Source organism: Dendropsophus ebraccatus, chromosome 15 (assembly GCF_027789765.1).
Source record: "Dendropsophus ebraccatus isolate aDenEbr1 chromosome 15, aDenEbr1.pat, whole genome shotgun sequence".
In the NCBI taxonomy this organism is placed as follows: domain Eukaryota; kingdom Metazoa; phylum Chordata; class Amphibia; order Anura; family Hylidae; genus Dendropsophus; species Dendropsophus ebraccatus.
In genome coordinates this window covers 11,799,126-11,821,341 of record NC_091468.1, presented here as the reverse complement: position 1 = coordinate 11,821,341, position 22,216 = coordinate 11,799,126, and the positions used below count along the sequence as shown (strand labels likewise).

Here is a 22,216-nt window from a genome sequence, read left to right as displayed (position 1 = left end):
CACTATACAGTAAAAGCGACATGATCCCATTATTCTATAGGTCAGTCCGAACACAACCATATGCAGATTACACAGATTCTCTACTGTTATATATATTCTTTTTATAGTAACATAGTAACATAGTAACATAGTAAATAAGGTTGAAAGAAGACAAGAGTCCATCAGGTTCAACCTAGGAGAATCCTACTGTGTTGATCTAGGAAGGCGAAAAACCCCTATGGGGCAGAAGACAACCGCCCCACCACATGGAGAAACTCCCCCCCTCCCCCCCTCCCCGACTGCAATGGCAACCAGAACAATACCCGGATCAACGTATCACCAGAAATCTAATGCCCATAACTTGTTATATTATATTGTTCAAGAAAAGTATCAAGTCCTCCCTTGAACTTATTTAATGAATCGGCCATGACAACATCATGTGGCAGAGAGTTCCACAGTCTTACCACTCGCACAGTAAAGAACCCGCGTCGATGCTGATGATGAAATCTTCTTTCCTCTAGACGTAGAGGATGCCCCCTTGTCATTGTTACAGACCTAGGAGTAAAAAGACCACTACAAAGATCTCTGTACTGTCCATTCATATATTTGTACATTGTGATCAGATCGCCCCTAAGACGTCTTTTTTCTAGCGTAAATAACCCCAAGCTTGATAACCTGTCTTGGTACTGTAACCCACCCATTCCCTTAATGACCTTTGTTGCCCTCCTCTGCACCCGCTCCAGTTCACCTATGTCCTTCTTATATACCGGTGCCCAAAACTGTACACAGTATTCCATATGTGGTCTGACCAGTGATTTATAAAGAGGCAAAACTATGTTCTCATCTTTAGCATCTATACCTCTTTTGATGCACCCCATTATTTTATTAGCCTTGGCAGCTGCTGCCTGGCACTGATCACTAAAGTTGAGTTTACTGTCCACCAATACCCCCAGGTCCTTTTCGGAAGTACTTTTACCCAGTGTTTTATTATTTAGCACATAACTGTACTTATTATTTCTATGGCCCAAATGCATAACCTTACATTTATCCACATTAAACTTCATTTGCCATTTCTCCGCCCAAGCCTCTAGCTTCTCCAAATCCCTCTGTAATATGATATTATCCTCCTTTGTACTGATTACTTTACCCAGTTTAGTATCATCTGCAAAAATGGAGATTCTACTCTGTAGCCCCTCTACAATCCTTTTTTTTTTTTGCAATTAAATATTAATAAAATGGCCCTATTCTGACACTTATAACAGTTTTATTTTTCCACGGGGCTGTATGGGGTGTCATTTTTTCCGCCATGATCTCAAGTTTTTATTAATACCAAATATGTGAAGACGTTTTGATCACTTTTTATAAAAATTTTTATAAAAAAAAAAAAAAAAATTGGTAATCCGCGCACTTTCCCCCCTCTTTTCGTGTACGCTGTTTGGCGTTCGCAATGACGCTTGTTATATTTTAATAGATCGGACAATTACGCACGCTACGGTATATTATATGTTTATTTTTTATTTATTTTTATATGTTTTATTTATATAATGGAAAAGGGGGTGATTTAAACTTTTATTTGGGGGGGGGGCTTTGGGGTATTTATAAAGACATTTTTACTTTTTTTTTTACACAAGTCCCTTGGGGGGACTTTTACATACAATTATTAGATTTTACACACTGATCATTGCTATGCCATAGGCATAGCGTTGATCAGTGTGATAGGCTCTAAGCTTATTAAGCCTGCCTGTGGCCTGTGGCTGACTTAATCATCAGAGCGGCCATCGGACTTCACGAAGGAAGGTGAGAGACCTCCGGCGGTCCGTTAAAACGGTCCCAATCGGTAAGTGACAGGGGAATGGCCACGGTCGTTTAAGTGGTTAGTGACACGCTGCAGCCTGTCATTAATAGTGAAGCGCGCTCCGCTCCGGAGTGCGCTTCACAGCCCAAGTCATACCGGTACGCCCAGGGTCGTCCGGGGACAGTGACCCATGGCCTACTGGTACGTCCTGGGTCGTCTAGGGGTTAAAGGGGTACTCCAGAGAAAATCCTTTTTTTCAAATCAACTGATATCAGAAAGGTATATAGATTTGTAATTTACTTCTATTAAAAAATCTCAAGTCTTCCCATACTTATTAGCTACTATATATCATGCAGGAAGTGGTGTATTATTTTCAGTCTGACACAGTGCTCTCTGCTGACATCTCTGGCAGAGACAGGAACTCTGTCTCAGTTTTCTATGAATCCCCATAGAAAACCTCTCCTGCTCTGGACAGTTCCTGTCTCGGCCAGAGATGTCAGCAGAGAGCACTGTGTCAGACTGAAAATAATACAACACTTCCTGCATGACATACATCGACTAATAAGTATGGGAAGACTTATTAGAAGTAAATTACAATCTATATAACTTTCTGATATCACTTGATTTGAAAGAAAAAGATTTTCGCCATATAACCCCATTAATAGTCAGTGTCCCTCCTCAATGTTTGTCCACCTATTCAATTCTATAGAATAAACCTGGAATATAATTATAGATTGGAACACTGAGGTACCACAAGTCTTAGCATAACATAGTAATAAATCAATGCACACTGGAGAAACAATGTACTACAAGTTCCAGCATAACCCAGTAATAAACACATACATAGTGGAGCAGTAATGCACTACAAGTCCCAGTATAACCTAGTAATAAAAAAAAAAAAAAAAAGCACAGTGCACCATCGATGTACTACAAGTTCCAGTATAGCCCAGTAATAAACAAATACGTAGTGGAGCACTGATGTACTACAAGTCCCAGTATAACCTAATAATGAATAAATGCACAGTGTTGCACCAATGCACTACAAGTTCCAGTATAACCCAGTAATAAATACATAGTCGATCACTGATCCCAGTATAAGGGCATATTCACACAACATAAGTTAAGTATAAATTACGGCCGTTGTTGCCCATCTTCAACAATGGCTGTGATTAATACTTAACTTACATTGTGCTGCAGCTAGAGGGAATCTCGGCCGGAGTGTAGACATATAGGGGGAAAAAGTTCCAAAATAACCTGTCTTGACGGGGAGAATAGCTCTTAGCTTTAGTTCCATCATATCTAATAGAACTATGAATGGAGCCTTGGATGGTAGTGTGAACAGCGCCTTAATGTACAGCAATGGCTGCCAGGTAAGTGAGTGGAAGAAACCCTGCCAGGCCTCATCCGAATGTAACATCTCCTCTCCTTGATTCCAGGACGCCTGTATTCTCCCTAAGAAGCCATCACTTCATCAGCCGCATCCCATTCATTTCTCGGCAGATGTTACATTATTCTTAATTCAAATATTTTCAGGATTCCGGATCAGAAGAAAGAAGCGCCAAACGGAAAGTATCTGCGGCTGGAAAACATTGGCGCAATGGTTTAATGTTAATCAGAAACCACAGAGAAGAGCATGCCAAAAATATCGGTGGCACATCCAAAGAAAAATAAACCAAAGAGAATATTGTACATCAAAATAAACTTTATTGATACCGAACAAACAGTGGGACAAAACTGATTAAAAGCATCTAAAATACACAAAAAGAACCACCATAGTACCGTGTATAATAAGCACGGTACCAGGACAAGCCGACCATATAGTAAAAAGGATCCTAACCGGTGTGAATATGAGGTAATGAAATAGACACAAGTACAAAGATGAAGCTACAAGGTAAAATGAAAAAGGCCAACGGCCCAAGAAAACAATGTATATCACCAGGAAAGGAAATCCATGTCGGCGTCCACTGAACCCTGTGCATGTGGCGCTGTGGCTTAGTTGGTTAAAGCGCCTGTCTAGTAAACAGGAGATCCTGAGTTCGAATCTCAGCAGTGCCTTTCTTTCTAGGGTTCAGTGGACGCCGACATGGATTTCCTTTCCTGGTGATATACATTGTTTTCTTGGGCCGTTGGCCTTTTTCATTTTACCTTGTAGCTTCATCTTTGTACTTGTGTCTATTTCATTACCTCATATTCACACCGGTTAGGATCCTTTTTACTATATGGTCGGCTTGTCCTGGTACCGTGCTTATTATACACGGTACTATGGTGGTTCTTTTTGTGTATTTTAGATGCTTTTAATCAGTTTTGTCCCACTGTTTGTTCGGTATCAATAAAGTTTATTTTGATGTACAATATTCTCTTTGGTTTATTTTTCTTTGGATGTGCCACCGATATTTTTGGCATGCTCTTCTCTGTGGTTTCTGATTAGCATTTTTTCATGCCAATTCGGTTAGAGCACCCATATGTTATTGCAATAATTTTCTTTTCTTTAAATTTTTGGAGTAGTGCCTTGTCCTCGCTTTTTGTTTAGCAATGGTTTAATGTGTTGTGAATTAAGAGTCTGAGGCGAATGCTGGATACTGAGGGTGACAGGTGGAGATCGCCCAGGACTCCCACGTCCACTCCCTTATACAGATACTTTTAATTTACTGCAGAACTGGAATGTTGACGCGTTTCCATGGGAAGATTATCCATCAGATCGGGGAGTTTTATCTGGGATCCGAGATAACATGACACAAGGAAAAAAGCTCCGAACCAAGAGAAACAACTGAGTAACAGGAGACGGTGATGATGATGATATCGGAGGAGTCCCAGATTCAGCCAGTATATATTTAAAGGGAATGTGTCACCTAAATTTACTTTTACTGATTAGAGTCAGATATTAAAACTTGTTCTTTTATTCTAATCTGTTTCTATTTTCTGATTTTAATTTTTATTTATTTCACTATTTGCACATTGTTATGGGGGCGGCCATATTGCCTGGGCTGTTTTTAACAGCATATAGTGACCTGCTTTACAGCAAGACTCATGGACATAGATGGCAATGGACAGACTGTCTCCTTGAGATGAATGTAAAACATTACTGAGCGCGCTGTGACCTTTGAAAATGGTCATTCCACAGGGAGCTGCTATTATCTCCCCTATCTACTGGTGTCACAGGACACTGCAATATGTAATGCCTGGAGTAGTGGATCCACTGGACCGTCACCAGCGATGGCACTAACCTCACCAGGGAGCGGAGTCTAAGGGGCCGCTGGTTTTCACCAGAGCCCGCCGCAAGGCGGGATGGACTTGCTGCGGCAGGCCCCCCCCAGGTCGCTACCCCTGGCTTGGTTGCTGGTGACGGCAGGCGAGGCGTGGCAGGAGCAGTAGGCGTGTCCGCAGGTGACAGGCTGAACTCAGGAGCCACGGTGACACAGGGGAACAGGAACCAGGAACACAGACTAGGGACCAGGTAACGGAATAGGAACCAGGAACAAGGACTAGGGACCAGGTAGCGAGAAGGAATCAGGAACAAGGACTTGGGACCAGGTGGCAGATAGGAAACAGGAACAACAGGGGCTGGGCCAACGCTATGGGAAGCATGTAGAGGCTCCAACACAAGGGACAGGGCATGCTGGGATTATAGGGGAGTGATTGGGTGCAACTCCCAATTAGGAGCGCACTGCCCCTTTAAATCTGAGACAGCCGGCGCGCGCGCGCCCTAGGAGGCGGGGCCGCGCGCGCCGGCCGGCACAGCGAGAGACAGGAGTGTGGAGAGGTGAGGCGCCCCCCGGGGCCGAAGTAATAGCAGCGCCGGGTCCCTGACTATGGACACCGGCTGCTGCATGGGGCAGGAGGCGGTCGCGGCGGCGGCCCGGAACGCGGGACGCCGCTGCGGCCGTGACAGTACCCCCCCCTTTGGCCTCCCCCTCTTTCTTGCCTGCAGATGGCACAGGAAGCCACAAAGTCTTTGACATCTTGGAACAGACTGGACCACCAGTAGTGGCGGGAGATCCGTTGGCCGGTCTTACGGACTCCAGAGTGCCCGGCCTCCAATGAGGAATGTCCCCACTTCAAAATACCTCTTCGAAGCGCAGGGTGAACATGGGTCTTTCCGGGGGGTACTTTCCGAAGAGTAGAGGTGACGACTGGTACTAGACGATCAGGAGATATAACGTGGCAAGGGGATGTGGGTTTGTGGAAGAGATCCTTCTGTAAGTTCTCCCGGTGGTAAGAGGACATAGAGTGCTTGGTGAGGTGCTGAGGTGACTTGAGACACTGGCTGGAACAGTCCTGACCCCAACTGAGAATCTCCCCGGTTCTCCAGTCCAGCTTAGGGGCATGTAATTGCAGCCAAGGGAGTCCCAGGAGAACGGTAGGGGAAGAATGGGGCAGGACGTAGAAGGATATCTTTTCCTGATGTAAAGGACCCACCTGGAGGACTAAAGGTGCGGTCTGGTAGTACACACGGTCGGTAAGAATTTCGCCCGTGACCGAGGAGATAGTCAGGGGCCTGGCTAGGCGGGTCACGGGTAGCTGCCATCTTTGGACCAATGTAGCCGCAATAAAACTGCCTGCTGACCCAGAATCGAGAAAGGCAGTAGTCTGGTGAGTTTGTCCTGAGGGAGTCCGGATGGAAACTGGCATAGACAGACTTGGAAGGGTGGCATTCACACCTAGGGACACCTGTCCCACCAGACCTAGGTGCGAGCATTTTCCGGACGTTTGAGGACGTAGGGGACATCTCAGCCGAAAGTGATCTGAACCACCGCAATAGAGACAGAGATTCAACTCCAGACGACGGATTCTTTCATCAGGCGTCAGGTGAGCCCGTTCCACCTCCATAGGAATATCAGGAGAGGGCTGGGACATCGGAAAGTCAGGATTCTGGAAAACCGGCGCCAGCTGGTGATGGCGACGGGACAGGCTTAGTAGATGTTCATGCTGAACCTCCTCCTCCCTCTCCGAAAAACGAGTATCAACTCTGGCGGCCAGTAGGATGAGTTCGTTCAGGGAGGTAGGTAGGTCTCGGGCGGAAAGCACGTCTTTCACTTGACTGGATAGGCCCTTCTTGAAGGTGGCTATTAGAGCGGCTTCATTCCAGTCCAATTCAGCCGCCAGGGTACGGAACTGGATGGCGTAGTCACCAACAGAGGAGCTCCCTTGAGAGAGGTTGAGGAGAGCAGTCTCGGCTGAAGAAGCACGGGCAGGTTCCTCAAAGACAGAGCGAAACTCGAATAGGAAGGCCCGGAGATTGGCAGCAACAGGATCATCACGGTCCCACAGTGGCGTGGCCCCGGCCAGGGCTCTACCCTCCAATAGGCTGATGATGAAAGCCACTTTAGAGCGCTCGGTGGAAAACTGACTACTTAAAAGTTCAATATGCATGGTGCACTGAGTCAGGAATCCTCTGCACAACTTGGAGTCACCAGAGTATTTGCTTGGGAGAGCAAGTCGGAGTGTAGAAACAGCGTCAGGAGGTGGTATGCGCTGTAAGGCGTCAGTGAGTTGCTGGATCTGCTGCGACTGTTTCTGGATTTGTTGCGCCTGTTGAGCGACCACTCTGGCGACGTCACGGAGATCAGGCACCTCGCCGGGATCCATGGTTGGAGCCTACTGTAATGCCTGGAGTAGTGGATCCACTGGACCGTCACCAGCGATGGCACTAACCTCACCAGGGAGCGGAGTCTAAGGGGCCGCTGGTTTTCACCAGAGCCCGCCGCAAGGCGGGATGGACTTGCTGCGGCAGGCGACCCCCAGGTCGCTACCCCTGGCTTGGTTGCTGGTGACGGCAGGCGAGGCGTGGCAGGAGCAGTAGGCGTGTCCGCAGGTGACAGGCTGAACTCAGGAGCCACGGTGACACAGGGGAACAGGAACCAGGAACACAGACTAGGGACCAGGTAACGGAATAGGAACCAGGAACAAGGACTAGGGACCAGGTAGCGGGAAGGAATCAGGAACAAGGACTTGGGACCAGGTGGCAGATAGGAAACAGGAACAACAGGGGCTGGGCCAACGCTATGGGAAGCATGTAGAGGCTCCAACACAAGGGACAGGGCATGCTGGGATTATAGGGGAGTGATTGGGTGCAACTCCCAATTAGGAGCGCACTGCCCCTTTAAATCTGAGACAGCCGGCGCGCGCGCGCCCTAGGGGCGGGGACGCGCGCGCCGGCTGGCACAGCGAGACACAGGAGCGTGGAGAGGTGAGGCGCCCCCCGGGGCCGAAGTAATAGCAGCGCCGGGTCCCTGACTATGGACACCGGCTGCTGCATGGGGCAGGAGGCGGTCGCGGCGGCGGCCCGGAACGCGGGACGCCGCTGCGGCCGTGACACAATACTGTACAGATCAATTTACAGCAGCCTCCTCTTATCACCACAGACACAACCGGGAGTCTCAGCTTAAGCTTTAGCCCCAGTGGTGACAATGAAAACTGTAAGACCTCGGAATTATTTTATAATATAAGTAGACAAATTTAAAATTTGTAAAAATGTCACCAAAAATTCTTAAACATATATTTAACATTATCTATACAATGTTATTTTCTGATTACATCATCCCGCTAAAGAGCAGTGTCTGTGATTTCTTAGTTCCAGATGCAGCCGCATGGCAATGATAATGTGGTGGTGTGATATTGAGGTGCCGCAATGGACGGCAATGCATATACAGTAGTGTCTGTGTAGTGTCCCACTACATGTTTTTTTTTTTTTTTTCTATACACCTAGGGAAAGGTGTCTCTTTCAGGTGTCACAGTTTTTTTTTTTTTTTTTTTAAATTCTTTATTTCTTTTTCACATAAAAAAGTACATCAATAGTGAGAAAGGTACCAGGAAACATTATTTCTCAAATAACAAAGGTTACAGATTACAACATTGATTATAAATGAAGTCAATCCATAAGGACACCCTCCTCCCCACTTAAACCAAAGTTGCCAAAAACCAGGTACTAAAAAGAAGTTCCCTATTGATCCATGACAACTTAAATCCGTACAGGATCCTATATATATATATATCTATAAATATAAATAAACCCCCCACCCCCACCCCTGCCTGCTCCGGGAAAAAAAAAAAAAATAAATAAATAAATAAATAAATAAATAAATAAATAAATAAAGCCCTCCCCTCTACCAGCCAAGCCATTTCTTACGACTAGGCCCTTCCAGGCTTCTAACCCTGTCCACCTGATTTAACCATTCCTGTTTTGATGGTCCGGAGACGCTCAGCCAGTTCCTCAGGACCACCAACCTTGCTTGGAATAAAAGAGCGTTAATAAGAGCATTATGCTTTTTCGTCATTACCGCTTCCCCCAATATCGCATTCTCAAAGGACAAGATACCAGTGAATATACCCCTATTCCGTAGCTCTTCTGTTACCTGTGACCAATACCTTTCAAGCAGCTGGCAGGACCAAAATGAGTGTACCAAACCGGCACCTTCTAGGCCACATCTAAGACAACAAGAGTCCTCGCGCAAACCAATTCGTTTCATGAGGACCGGCGTGTAATAGGACCTATGTAGTATCTTAAATTGGATAAGTCTATGTTCCGGGTTCGAGGATGCCCTCACTATCCCTCCAACTATACTTTCCCAACCCTCCTCTGTAAAAGGGCCTACCTCCTTCTCCCATTGTTCCCTAAATCCCATTAGTGCATTACCATATTTCTGTTCCAGTAAAATGTTGTATATTTTAGAGATCAAGTGTCTACTCTTATCTAACTTTTTAATCCTATCAATACCCTCTGAGTGCATAACCGTAAATAATTCCTTATTTTGTGTTTTAGAGACTGCTCTTTTAATTGAGTGATATCTAAATATATGAGCCCATTCCTGCCTATCCCCTAGCAACTCGCTCCCTTTAAGTGAACCTTCTACAAAAAAATCTGTGACCTTATACAGTGACCTCTGTTTCCAATACCACTGAGAAGGGAGCTTCAAAAACTCCCCAAGATTGTGATTGTCCCATAATTCAGTGAACTCTAAACTGTGCCTAACCCTACAAATTCTCCTAATCTCCCTCCAAATTTTAACCAGGAGTTCACCAACCCAATCCTTCCCTCCCCCCCTCCCCCAATTAGCACCTGACTCCAGAACCACAAAAATGTCCCTATTCAAGAGACTAGCCTCATTTTGCCCAATGAAATCAAAACTCTCCCTGCCCAGCATGAATGCCAGCTGTGACGCTATATAGTAAAGTCTAAAGTCAGGGAGACTAAAACCCCCAGTCTGGATCCTTGGGCAAAGTGTGAATATTTTAATCTAATTCTTTTCCTCCCCCAAATCAACCGGTTCAGTATCCGCTCCAGACCCTTAAACCATTTGTCCTTGATCCATATAGGTGCTGCAGATAGATAAAACCCAATCTGGGGGAGGATCACCATTTTAATCAAAGCCATCCTGGATACCATAGACAGTGGTAGTCTCTCCCAGACCTTAACCTTATCCTCTGTTTTCTTTAGTATTTTATTGAGGTTGTCTTCCTTAAATCTACGTGGGTCTGCTGTTATAACAATACCGAGATATTCTAACCCCTCGTCTACAGAGAGGATCTTAATATCCCTGATGGGGCTTTCTATTGGTCTATCTAGAGGAAGTACCGACGACTTAGTCCAATTTATCTCCAGGCCCATAGGACCTCCCATTTTCCGAAAACCTTCCATGATTCCCTCCAGACTATCCTCGGGCCTGGAGACGAAGAGGAGCAAGTCGTCGGCATACAGAAGAATTTTTTCCCTGGGCCCTCTAATCCTAAATCCCTGGAACGCACAGCATTCCCTCAACCATTCTGCCAAGGGTTCAACATAGAGACAAAACAACATGGGAGAGAGGGGGCAACCTTGCCTGGTACCTCTATTAATCTTAAAAGAAGGGGAGGAGGTCCCATTAATACTAATCTGGGCTTGCGGGTTTCTATAAAGTAATTGAATCATCCCCAAAAACAAATCCCCAAAACCAAATTTCCCCAGGGCTTTCCAGAGGTATGTCCATTCTACCCGATCAAAAGCCTTGGTGGCATCCAGTGCCACCAACGCTCTGTCCTCCCCCTCCTTAGTCCGTTTAATATTGGAAAAAACTGTCCTACCAGGCATGAACCCACTTTGATCATTATTGATTAACCCCCCGATTACCCTCCCCAATCTCCTAGCCAACAACTTAGAGAAAATTTTACAATCAGTATTAAGCAGCGAGATCGGGCGATAAGCCTCAATCTCGGATGCTTCTTTACCCTTCTTTTTAATCAAAATGATGGTGGCCTCTTCCATGGAACCAGGCAGTGCCCCCTCCGAGCAGGATTCATTAAGAACCCTTGACAGAACTGGGATGAGAATGCTAGCAAATCTGCGATAGAATTCATAGGGAAGCCCATCTGGGCCGGGAGCTGAGTTTCCCTTAATAGAGGCAAGAGTCTCCTCGAGTTCAGAGGCAGTGATCGGCTCCTCAAGTTGCAACTTCTGCTCAACTTCTAGAGTGGGCAAGTTTATCTGAGCGAACAATTCATCATCCAGCATATCCATATGAGGATTAGATGAAGTGTACAACCCAGAGAAATATTCTCTAAATTTTCCCAGAATCCGGTTGGGATCCCTAATTAAATCCCCACCCTCCCCCCTGATCACTTTTATCTCATTATTTTCTCTCTGATTTCTTACTAGGGAGGCCAGTAACTTACCGGGTCTACTGCCTTCCTGATAAACTTGTTTATCCCAAAAGAGCCTTTTATTCCTGACCTTCTCCTGTATGTACACCGTATACTCTTCCTGGGCTAATCTTAGGGCCTCAAGTCTGCTTAAGGCAGAATCCGCCGAGTAACTCTCCTGCGCCTGTTGTATATTAAGTAATAGCTGTGCCTCTCTAGCCCTAAATTCCCGTTTCTTTACACAGATCTCTTTAAAGTACAATCCCCTAACATAAGCTTTTAAAGTATCCCATACCACTTGTATAGACGCTGAGCCCGTATTAACTTCCAAAAATAACGTAATTTCTTTACCAATACGCTCACTATTATCCAGCAAGCGGCAGGTGTCACAGTTAGTACATTTAACTGCTGTGCCCTACTCCAACCACTAGGTGTCACACTCCCCCAGGGCACAGCTGTAGTCATACTATATAAATACTATTGTAATACACCATGTAGTGGGACAGGTTCTAAAAAATTTTTATCTCAGGGATTGAAGTGGAACCAGCAGGTGAAACCTCTATAAGCCCCTAGCAGACTATAGGCACCTTATTATGGACCCATGCATCAATGATAGCTCATAGGATTGAGCTCCACTATGAAGTATAATGCAGATGACATCACCTGACACTTAGCTTTTCACTTAGTGAAAACTTTAAGAAAGATGAAGCACCTTGAAATCTCTTCCACCAAATCCCACGGCGAGACTACCATAGTGACTGACGGCTTTTATTCTTCAGAAGACGAGGTTGACGTGTGTATAGTGGATCTCTTCTCTGTTCCTGTCACCAGATCTAACATCTCCGCCAGCCATCATGGAGACACTAATGTCTCCATGATGTGGGAATGTCAGCAACTTTAATTTTTTTTTTATTACATTTGATTTTCTTATTGCAAATTGAAAAGTTGACGCGAAGGAACAAAAATGTGATTTTATCTACAAGGAGCTGTTCCTTCATTTCCCTAATATGATAAGCCGCAGCTAAATTTAGTTTAATCTTTAATGCATTGAGAAAAAGAATGAGGAATAGGACAAGGCAAAGCTTCAAAAGATGATGCAGATCACCAGGGGTGAGGCCGGGCGAACATTTAGCCACAGACAGTACTCCTCCCGTACTGCAGGGGGCAGTAGATTGATGTTTGACAGATATGTTGCTCATGTTGCTTTAGGGATTAAGTGCTGCAGTGAGAGTCCTCAGCTATTTTCTGAGATGTTATTGTGGTGTCCCACCACTGTGGTTCTTTTGTGTTTTTATGTTACTCAAAGCTAAGTGGTGATGATGGTAGTTTATTATTTCACCACTAGATGTCAATGTTTTCTACATATGCTCTTATCTATTGCACAGTTGAAGTAAGCAAAGGGTTACTGTCACAAATGCGCCGGACGTAGGTAGGGAACAGGACAAGACAATGAGCCCTAACCACTAGAACCCACCTTCTGACCCTACCTACTTGCCTCAACGGCCCTAAACGGCCGTGGACAACCACGGTGTCAGTCCCTGTCCTACACCAGGTGATACACAAAACAAGACAGACGAAACAAACACAATAATGCAAAGTCTACGGTCCGGGTCAGCAACGGCGGTCAGCGAGGTACAAAAACGTAAGGCAGAAGAAGAGTCAGAGACAGGCAAGGAGGTCAGGGCAGGCAGCAGACAAAGCAGGTTGGAAGATCAAGTAATAGGTCAGGCAACAGAAGTAACAGAACCAGGAGAGATGAAGCGCTTAGCTGAGTAACACTCAATAGCCAGCAGGGAAATGAAGAGCCTGCTGCTTTTTTATCTGGAATCAGGGACTGGGTCCAGCACTTGATTGGATCAGCCCTGATCCCAGCACCCAGCTCAGCTGGACAGGTCTATAAGGAGTAACCCCTGCACTGCCAGAGAGTAACAGGCAATGCGGGTGTGGCTGGGAAACTAAGACAGCATTCAGACAGAACTGCAAACAAAAAACAACCAGAGGCTCAGCACTTCCTCGGTCGCCCAGCACGGACCGAGGAGCGCAAAATCACATTCCTGACAGTTATTGTTTCTTATGTATTATGTACTTTTATTGTCCAATAAAGATACTCTCCTTTTCTAGCCAATCCTTTCTCTTCTCTTCTTTGCACACATTTCTTTCCACCACTCACAGGGTCTTTTAAATACCCCTGTAGGAAGTAGTCACTTGGTGGGAGGAAGTGCAGCATCAGTCCTACTCAGATTCTCGTAGTAGAAGGACACAAAAAGCAGGCATGCCTGCTGTAGCAAAGCCAGGGCCTGGCTCTGCCAGGACCTTTGTCCGGGACAGTCTAACTAAGCCACACGTGTATAAAGCAACCAGAGACCAAGGGAGAAAAGTTGGGCATCAACCCAGCCCACACTGAGAACCACTCTTTAAAGTGCAGGGCAGTATCCTAAATTACAAGAGGAACTAGCCTGGATAGAACAAAGATACTAGAAGTTCTACGTATTCTATCTCGCAGTGTAGGTGACACCGGGATACACTTGGATACTTAGGTTCACCCATGTAACCACGGCTGGGGCTTGTATCACCCTATTAGGACGGGTAACTTCACACTGTAGGGCAGAAGGTGGTCAGACATTAGTCTATACACAGGTACAAGTTAACTTCTCACTCTCAAGTCTCAAGTATTTCTCTCAAGTTCCGGCAGAGCAGAGTACTACTTTGGGTTGGGACTCCCTTGACAAACTCCTCTCCTCTACACTGCTCCACTCTACTATAAACTCTCCAAGCACCACTACAGCCACCTCTATTATATTCAGCACTTTCAAGTAACTTTTCAGCTAAGACCCAGTTGAGCACTATCACTCATACAAAGATTATTTTTCTACTGCCATAGTGTTCTTTATTATCCAGAGACTGTTCAGTAAAGCTGTTCTGTTTATTCACTGGGACTCAGTCATCTTTTCCATAGCACCAGCACCTATACACCTCCGCTGCACACCTTGGGTCATCTTCCCCTTTCTGTGGGTGGCGGTACCGATAGTCCGGGTGGGTCATTTGCCATTCAGGACAACTGTGACAAAAGCCCAAGTAACCCATCACAGCCTGGCAGGTCACCAACCATTTCAGGTGAAGACAGCACTGGCGTCACTACAGTTACATCCTTGGCTGAGCCGTACAGTGTCACTGATAACCAGGACCGCTTTAACCAGAGGGTACATGGTGCACGTGTACCGGGCCCACTGGTTAAAGGGGCCCCCCTGAGCCTGTCAGGGGGGAGAGCCATGGATGGGTAATCTACTTACCCCTCCATGGTGCCCCCTGCAGGGCCCCCCCGTCCGCAGCTGCCCCCGCCCGCTGCTGCTGCGGCGCTTCAGCGCTTCAGCAGCAGCGATACTGACAGAGAGAGAGCCATTGGCTCCCTCCCTGTCAGTCACTCTTGTGGCCGCACTTCCTGCGGTCACAAGAGGCCGCACTCTCCCTCTAGCGCCCGACGTCACTGGAGCGTCGGCGCGAGGGTAAGGGGAGTGCAGCCTCTTGTGACTGCAGGAAGTCGGCCACAAGAGGGAAGAGAAGAGGAACGCGTGGACCTAGGTGAGTAAAAGTGTTTGTTTTTTTCAATGTTATATGGGAGGGGGAGCACAGGGGGCTATATACTATGGGGTAGCACAGGGGGCTATATACTATGGGGGAGCACAGGGGAGCTATATACTATGGGGGAGCACAGGGGGCTTTATACTATGGGGGAGCACAGGGGGCTATATACTATGGGGAAGCACAGGGGAGCTATATACTATGGGGGAGCACAGGGGGCTATATACTATGGGGGAGCACAGGGGGCTATATACTACGGGGAAGCACAGGGGAGCTATATACTATGGGGGAGCACAGGGGAGCTATATACTATGGGGGAGCACAGGGGAGCTATATACTATGGGGGAGCACAGGGGGCTATATACTACGGGGAAGCACAGGGGAGCTATATACTATGGGGGAGCACAGGGGAGCTACATACTATGGGGGAGCACAGGGGAGCTATATACTATGGGGGAGCACAGGGGGCTATATACTATGGGGGAGCACAGGGGGCTATATACTATGGGGGAGCTATATACTATTGGAGAGCACAGGGAGCTATATACTATGGGGGAGCACAGGGGGCTATATACTATGGGGGAGCACAGGGGAGCTATATACTATGGGGGAGCACAGGGGAGCTATATACTATTGGGGAGCACAGGGGTCTATATACTATTGGGGAGCACAGGGGAGCTATATACTATGGGGGATCACAGGGGGCTATATACTATGGGGGAGCACAGGGGAGCTATATACTATTGGGGAGCACAGGGGTCTGTATACTATTGGGGAGCACAGGGGAACTATATACTATGGGGGAGCACAGGGGAGCTATATACTATTGGGGAGCACAGGGGTCTATATACTATTGGGGAGCACAGGGGAGCTATATACTATGGGGGATCACAGGGGGCTATATACTATGGGGGAGCACAGGGGAGCTATATACTATTGGGGAGCACAGGGGTCTGTATACTATTGGGGAGCACAGGGGAGCTATATACTATTGGGGAGCACAGGGGTCTATATACTATGGGGGAGCACAGGGGGCTATATACTATGGGGGAGCACAGGGGAGCTATATACTATTGGGGAGCACAGGGAAGCTATATACTATTGGAGAGCACAGGGGGCTGTATACTATTGGGGAGCACAGGGGAGCTATATACTATTGGGGAGCACAGGGGTCTATATACTATTGGGGAGCACAGGGGAGCTATATACTATGGGGGAGCACAGGGGGCTATATACTATGGGGGAGCACAGGGGGCTATATACTATGGGGGAGCACAGGGGAGCTATATACTATGGGGGAGCACAGGGGGCTATATACTATGGGGGAGCACAGGGGGGCTATAAACTATTGGGGAGAGCACAGGGGGCTATATACTATAGGGGAGCACAGGGGGCTATATACTATGGGGGAGCACAGGGGAGCGATATACTACTGGGGAGCACAGGGGGCTATATACTATTCGGGAGCACAGGGGTCTATATACTATTGGGGAGCACAGGGGTCTATATACTATTGGGGAGCACAGGGGAGCTATATACTATTGTAGGAGAGCACAGGGGGGCTATATACTATTGTGGGAGAGCACAGGGGGGCTATATACTACTGGGGGAGTGCACAGGACTATGTAGGGGTACAGAGGGGTGTAACTACTGTATAGGGGTACAAGGGACCTAACTACTGTATGTGTTGGAGCCTAAAATATTTGTCTGGCAGATTCTGGAGAGAAGATTCACAGCCAGGAGAAGACTTCAAGGTGGCCCAGGCTGGATGAAGAGAAAAAGAAAAGGTGACAGACTCTGATTGGAGAAGACTCCCCCGGTGAGTCACTGGATGTAACTGCACTCGGTTATAGGGTTGTAGTGTTAGGGGTCATGATGTGGCGGTATTATGTAATGGTATCATTGGTAATATCTTTCTGTTTTGTTTAGTGCAGTTTTTATGTAATATGTAATCACTGTATGGTGGAAATAGTGTTATAAGGTAACTACTGTATGTATTGGGGCTCTTGATACAGTGTGGGGGCCCACTCTTGAGGGCTGTGCACTGGGCCCACCAATGTATTAAAACGGCCCTGCTGATAACACCTCACTCCCAGTGGCACTGTGCTATATACCTCCTAGCACAGCAGTACGAACACCACATTATAATCCCTGAAGTGACAGAAAACTGTGCGGATGGCTCCCAGTGGTAGAAGGGTCCAAACCCGACTGGACACCCACTGACTGCTAAGAGGTCGTTGAAAACTTTTACCCTCTTTTTTTTTTTTTTTTTTATAAATCTGTAGTTATTAAATTTTCTATCAAAATAAAACAAAGTAAGAAAAGGTTACATAGACCAGGAACTATCCCGGGAGAAGAACAGTACTTTAAAGTGTCACTGTCGTTTATAAAAACTTTAGACATCATAGAGACCTGTTGGCTTTAACTCCTCCCATTTTCTGTGGGTGTTTTAAACAGAGATGAGTTGGATCCTTCATGCCCAGTTGGTAGGCTTAATGTGAGTCCAAGAGAGGCCAGTGCCAGAGTAGGACCATCCCTCTGAGGTCACCTTGCTAAGATGGTACACTCTATTTGATCAAAACACCGTAGCTGCAAACCCATCTCTGATAAGCTGCTCAGCCAATCACTGACCGCTGTGCTGGCCCATCTTGGACAGTGATTGGTTGAGCAGGCTGTTACTGCAGGGACAGGTTCGGAAGTGTCAGCAGTGGATGCGATGAGTGGAGAAAACAGAAACAAGCCAGGAGGACCCTGGGGGAGCGTGGGCATGTAAGCAACATTTTTATTATTTTACTCCTTTAAAGCAAGGGCTGCACGGACATCGCTAACGATTATCGAGCCGTGTGATAGGCAGATCGGTGCTCTCTTACAGTGAGACGAGTCATCTAATATGGCCTTTACTCCTCACAGGCTCCTTGTGCACGACCCAATACCCTTCCGCCTGTCAGGGCTGCGGCGGCGTCCCGCTCTCCGGACCACCACCGCACCCCCTCACCTTGTTCTGCAACCGTTGGTGTCCACATGCAGTGACCCAGTGCTGCTGCCACTTCGGCCCCTGGGGGCGCCTCACCTCGCCCCGCTCCTGTCCGTCGCTGTGCCGGCCTGCGCGCGCGTCCCCGCCTCCTAGGGCGCGTGCGCTCCGGCTGTCTCAGAGTTAAAGGGGCAGTCCGCCCCTAATTGGTTCTTGCACATCACACTCTCTTATAAGTTCCATCCCTGCCCCACTACAGGTGTTGGAGCCTCTACATGCTTTCCATAGCATTTGGCCCAGCTAACTGTTGTTCCTGACCTCAGTCCTTGTTCCCAGTTCCTGTCCACTGTCCCGGTCCCTAGCCCCTGCCCGCTGCCTTTCTATTGTTCCTGAGTACTATCTGCCACCTGCGGTTACGCCTACAGACCTCTGCCTGCACTATCTTCTACCTACTGTTCCTGCCACGCCTCGCCTACTGTCACTAGCAACCAAGCCAGGGGTAGCGACCTGGGGGTCACCTGCCGCAGCAAGCCCGTCCCGCCTTGCGGCGGGCTCTGGTGAAAACCAGCGGCCCCTTAGACTCCGCTCCCTGGTGCGGTTACTGCCATCGCTAGTGATGGTTCAGTTGATCCATGACTCCAGGCGTTACACTGCCTTACTACTTTTTTTCTGTCTCTCTTTACTCCTCTCTTCTATGGTGGGGGGGGAGGGGGATTTTAGCATCTGAAAGCAAGCCACAGTCCTCCCCAATTGATATTTCAGTTTTCAAGGACAACCCCCGGACAGTTGGCTTCTTAGTGGAGTTGAATCACCAGTGTACGGCATACACAGATAGTCCTATAAGGGTTAATCCAGGACAGTTCATGAGGTTGACCAGACTGGATGGGAATTTTTATTGGTTCTACAATAACCCATAGTTTATAGTTGTAGATGGTGCTAAAGACTTGTCACTTGGCCAACTATATGGCATTTATATTTTGAGCAATCTTTGAAGAAAGGCCAATAAAGTCATTATTCCTCCTTCTGTCAGTTCATACAATGTGTGACACATCCAGCGGGATTGGGGAAGCCGTCATGTACAGGCCTGATGTCTCCTCGATAGCCTGATCTATGTCACATTCTGCATTCTATACACTTGGGGGTACATTTATTAAGACCGGTGTACACCTCTTAGTGAATCTAGCCGGCCGTGTGCCCGACCCTGCTCCCGGCGCAACAAATCTGCATGCCTCCTCTCCACCTTGCTGCGCCCCTGCCCACCCATTGGATGAGCGGAGGATACAGCAGGTGTATGCCAGGGAGAAGGGGTGAATCTGCGTCTTCTCCCTGGCGTACTCCTCAGGCACAACAATGATATCACAAGGTACAGCAGTGGGTATTATTTCTATGGAGGGTACAGCGGGGGTATTATTACTATGGAGGGTACAGCAGGGGGATATTATTACTATGGAGGGTACAGCCAGGGGTATTATTACTATGGAGGGTACAGCAGTGGGTATTATTACTATGGAGGGTACAGCAGTGAATATTATTACTATGGAGGGTACAGCCAGGGTTATTATTACTATGGAGGGTACAGCAGTGGGTATTATTTCTATGGAGGGTACAGCAGGGTAGTATTATTACTATGGAGGGTACAGCCGGGGGGTATTATTACTATGGAGGGTACAGCCGGGGGTATTATTACTATGGAGGGTACAGCAGGGGGCTATTATTACTATGGAGGATACAGCAGGGGGGTATTATTACTATGGAGTGCACAGCAAGGGCGATATTAGTTTTAAAGAGGGCACAGCAGAGAGGTTTTATTTGACCTTCAGCTGTGCCATGCAATATCAGACACAAAGTGAGACATCTTGTGGTGGGAGAGAAGAATACAACTTCATTCCACAGAACATATAGCATAAGGCCTTTCTTTCAGTGCTGAACTAGACATGCTAAATACAGTAATGACACACCGGTTCTGGGTTCTGGGACATTACAGTGTCTGTGTGACATCACAACAGGTATGGAAGCCTAAGAGGGACAAAAACTGCCTCAATGCACTTTGGAGTCTTCCTTGAAACGTGGTTATCTCTGAATCTCTTCACTGAGATAGAAGCTAGCCCTTTAATGTTCCTCCTGCAGTATATCTACAAAAACATTAAAGTATTTTCTCAGCACAATATTCACTTGGTAATCACTCGGATAGTTCTACTGAACCCAGAAGGAAATGATCTACATTGGTATTGAAGGGCACATTATAATATATATTAAACTAGGCTTTTATATTCGTACGTTTTAGATTAAAAATGATATTATATTCAAGGTGGCCAAAACTCATTGAGCAAAAAAAAAAAAGAAAGAAGAATTGTAAAGGGAGATAACTAAGAGAGGTACTCCGGCGGGGTTCATTTTTAGGGTACGGCCGGGGAAGGGGTGAAAATAGAGGCCGGATTGTTGATATGGGGGTGGGGCAGAGCTCCTAATGGTCTTACCAGACAATGGAGCAAACCACTAACTGCACCGGTGCGGCGGAGAGGATGAAAGTAAGAGACATATCCTCCTCCTCAGCGTCTCCTGCACAATAGGGACATATCAGCAGGTTTGATTCGTTCTCCTTTAAAACTAGTCTGTCTAATGGTCTCAGAATTAGTGCATTCTCTTTTAGTCCATCACATTACAATATGTCTCATTACATCCATGTGCAGCTTACCGTACATCGGCATAGAAATATGATGCTTTGAATAAGACTACTCAGCAGGCGTGTACTGTGTAGGTGGTTGTTAAGAGGTTAAAGTGGTTGTCTCAAGACAGACATTATAGTTGCACTACTAGGATCCACAATTAATTGCTGAGACTCCTGCTGTTCACTAGAATAAAGTGACAGCGTGCCGCCATGTCTCCTGCCAACTCTGTGGGGTCTGTTTGGATTATAATTAATAGCTGATCATAGATCTGCCTGATATAAAGTCGCGTCGTCAGTGGTGGGACCCCCGCTGATCCGATACTGATGGCACGTCCTACTGATACGTCACCAATATCTGACCTGAAATAATGTATATGAATAACCTAATGAGATATCAAAAATAGGTTTTCTAAACTAGATAGCTTCCAATAACATTGCATGAAGGTTCTGTTTTACAAATAATTAAAGGGGCTATCCAGGAGTAGAAAAATACAGTCGTATCCTTCCAAAAACAGCGCCACACATGTTCTCAGGTTGTGGGTGGTATTACAACTGAGCTCCATTCACTTCAATCACTATGAGCTACAAAACCAACACACAAACTGAGGACAAGAGCGGCACTGTTTCTGTAAGAAAGCAGCCATGTTTTTCTAATCCTGGACAACCCCTTTAATAAAACTACAGTTCATAAATATTTTAGAGGGAACCTGTCATTAGCTGAAGCTGCAAAGCTGCTGGCAGTGGGATGTGGGTCATTTAATACCTATTCAAAAGATGTATCTGATATCTGCATCTGACTAATTTGTTTTTCAATAATAAACTTTGCTCGCTGTCTGTGCTGAATATAAATGAGTCATTGGGGTTACACAGCAGCTCTAAGCCAAGGAGTCATCTATCTGAATTCTTCTCTTCTCCTGCTGCAAGCACGCCTCCTGCCTGATGATTGACAGCTGATGCCACACCTACCATCAGACAGGAGGCGTGCTTGCAGGGGAAGAGATGAGTGCAGAGAGATGACTCCTTGACTCAGATCTGCTGTGTAACACCCCAATGACTCCAGATACTTCATTCAAATATACAACATATTCAGCAAATAAAATTTACAATCTAAGGCCGGGTTCACACGCTGTAACTGTGCGGCTGTATTTTTTATGCGGCTGTAAATGTGCGGGTGAAACTCCGGCCGTGGGAAAAAATAGACATGCGGCTCAAAACATACGGTCATTTACTTGGAAATCTGGTTCAACTAAAAATAACAAATAAAATGTTAAGAAAGTGATGGAAACACCTCTGGATGCATCTGGGAAAGCAGGGAACACAGTTTACATGAATCGCTATTACCGGGGTTTGCGATCCTCTGCACTATAGCCGATGTCTCTCATGGTTAATATATTGAATTAATAAAACACATTTTCTGTCTAATAAAGTCCCTTTTATTGTTCAATAATTAAATGTAAACGATTCCATCATTTTGCAATTAAATATACTGTTAAAATAAATATATATATAAATAAATGTATATTTATATATATATTTATTTTTTGACAGTATATTGAATTGCACAATGATGGATTCGTTAGAATTAAATTATTGACCAACGAAACTGAATTTA

At 46.3% G+C, this 22,216-nt stretch overlaps 1 protein-coding gene and 1 non-coding gene across 3 annotated transcripts in view; one reads left to right on the top strand and one right to left on the bottom strand.

Moving 5' to 3' along the window:
- Positions 1-22,216, bottom strand: part of LOC138774151 (spermatogenesis-associated protein 7 homolog) — a 119,328-nt gene that overhangs the window by 34,674 nt on the left and 62,438 nt on the right. The gene's annotated exons all lie outside the window — the stretch shown is intronic.
- On the top strand, positions 3,756-3,829 carry TRNAT-AGU (transfer RNA threonine (anticodon AGU)). Its single transcript has one exon. It is a non-coding gene; the product is annotated as a tRNA-Thr (tRNA).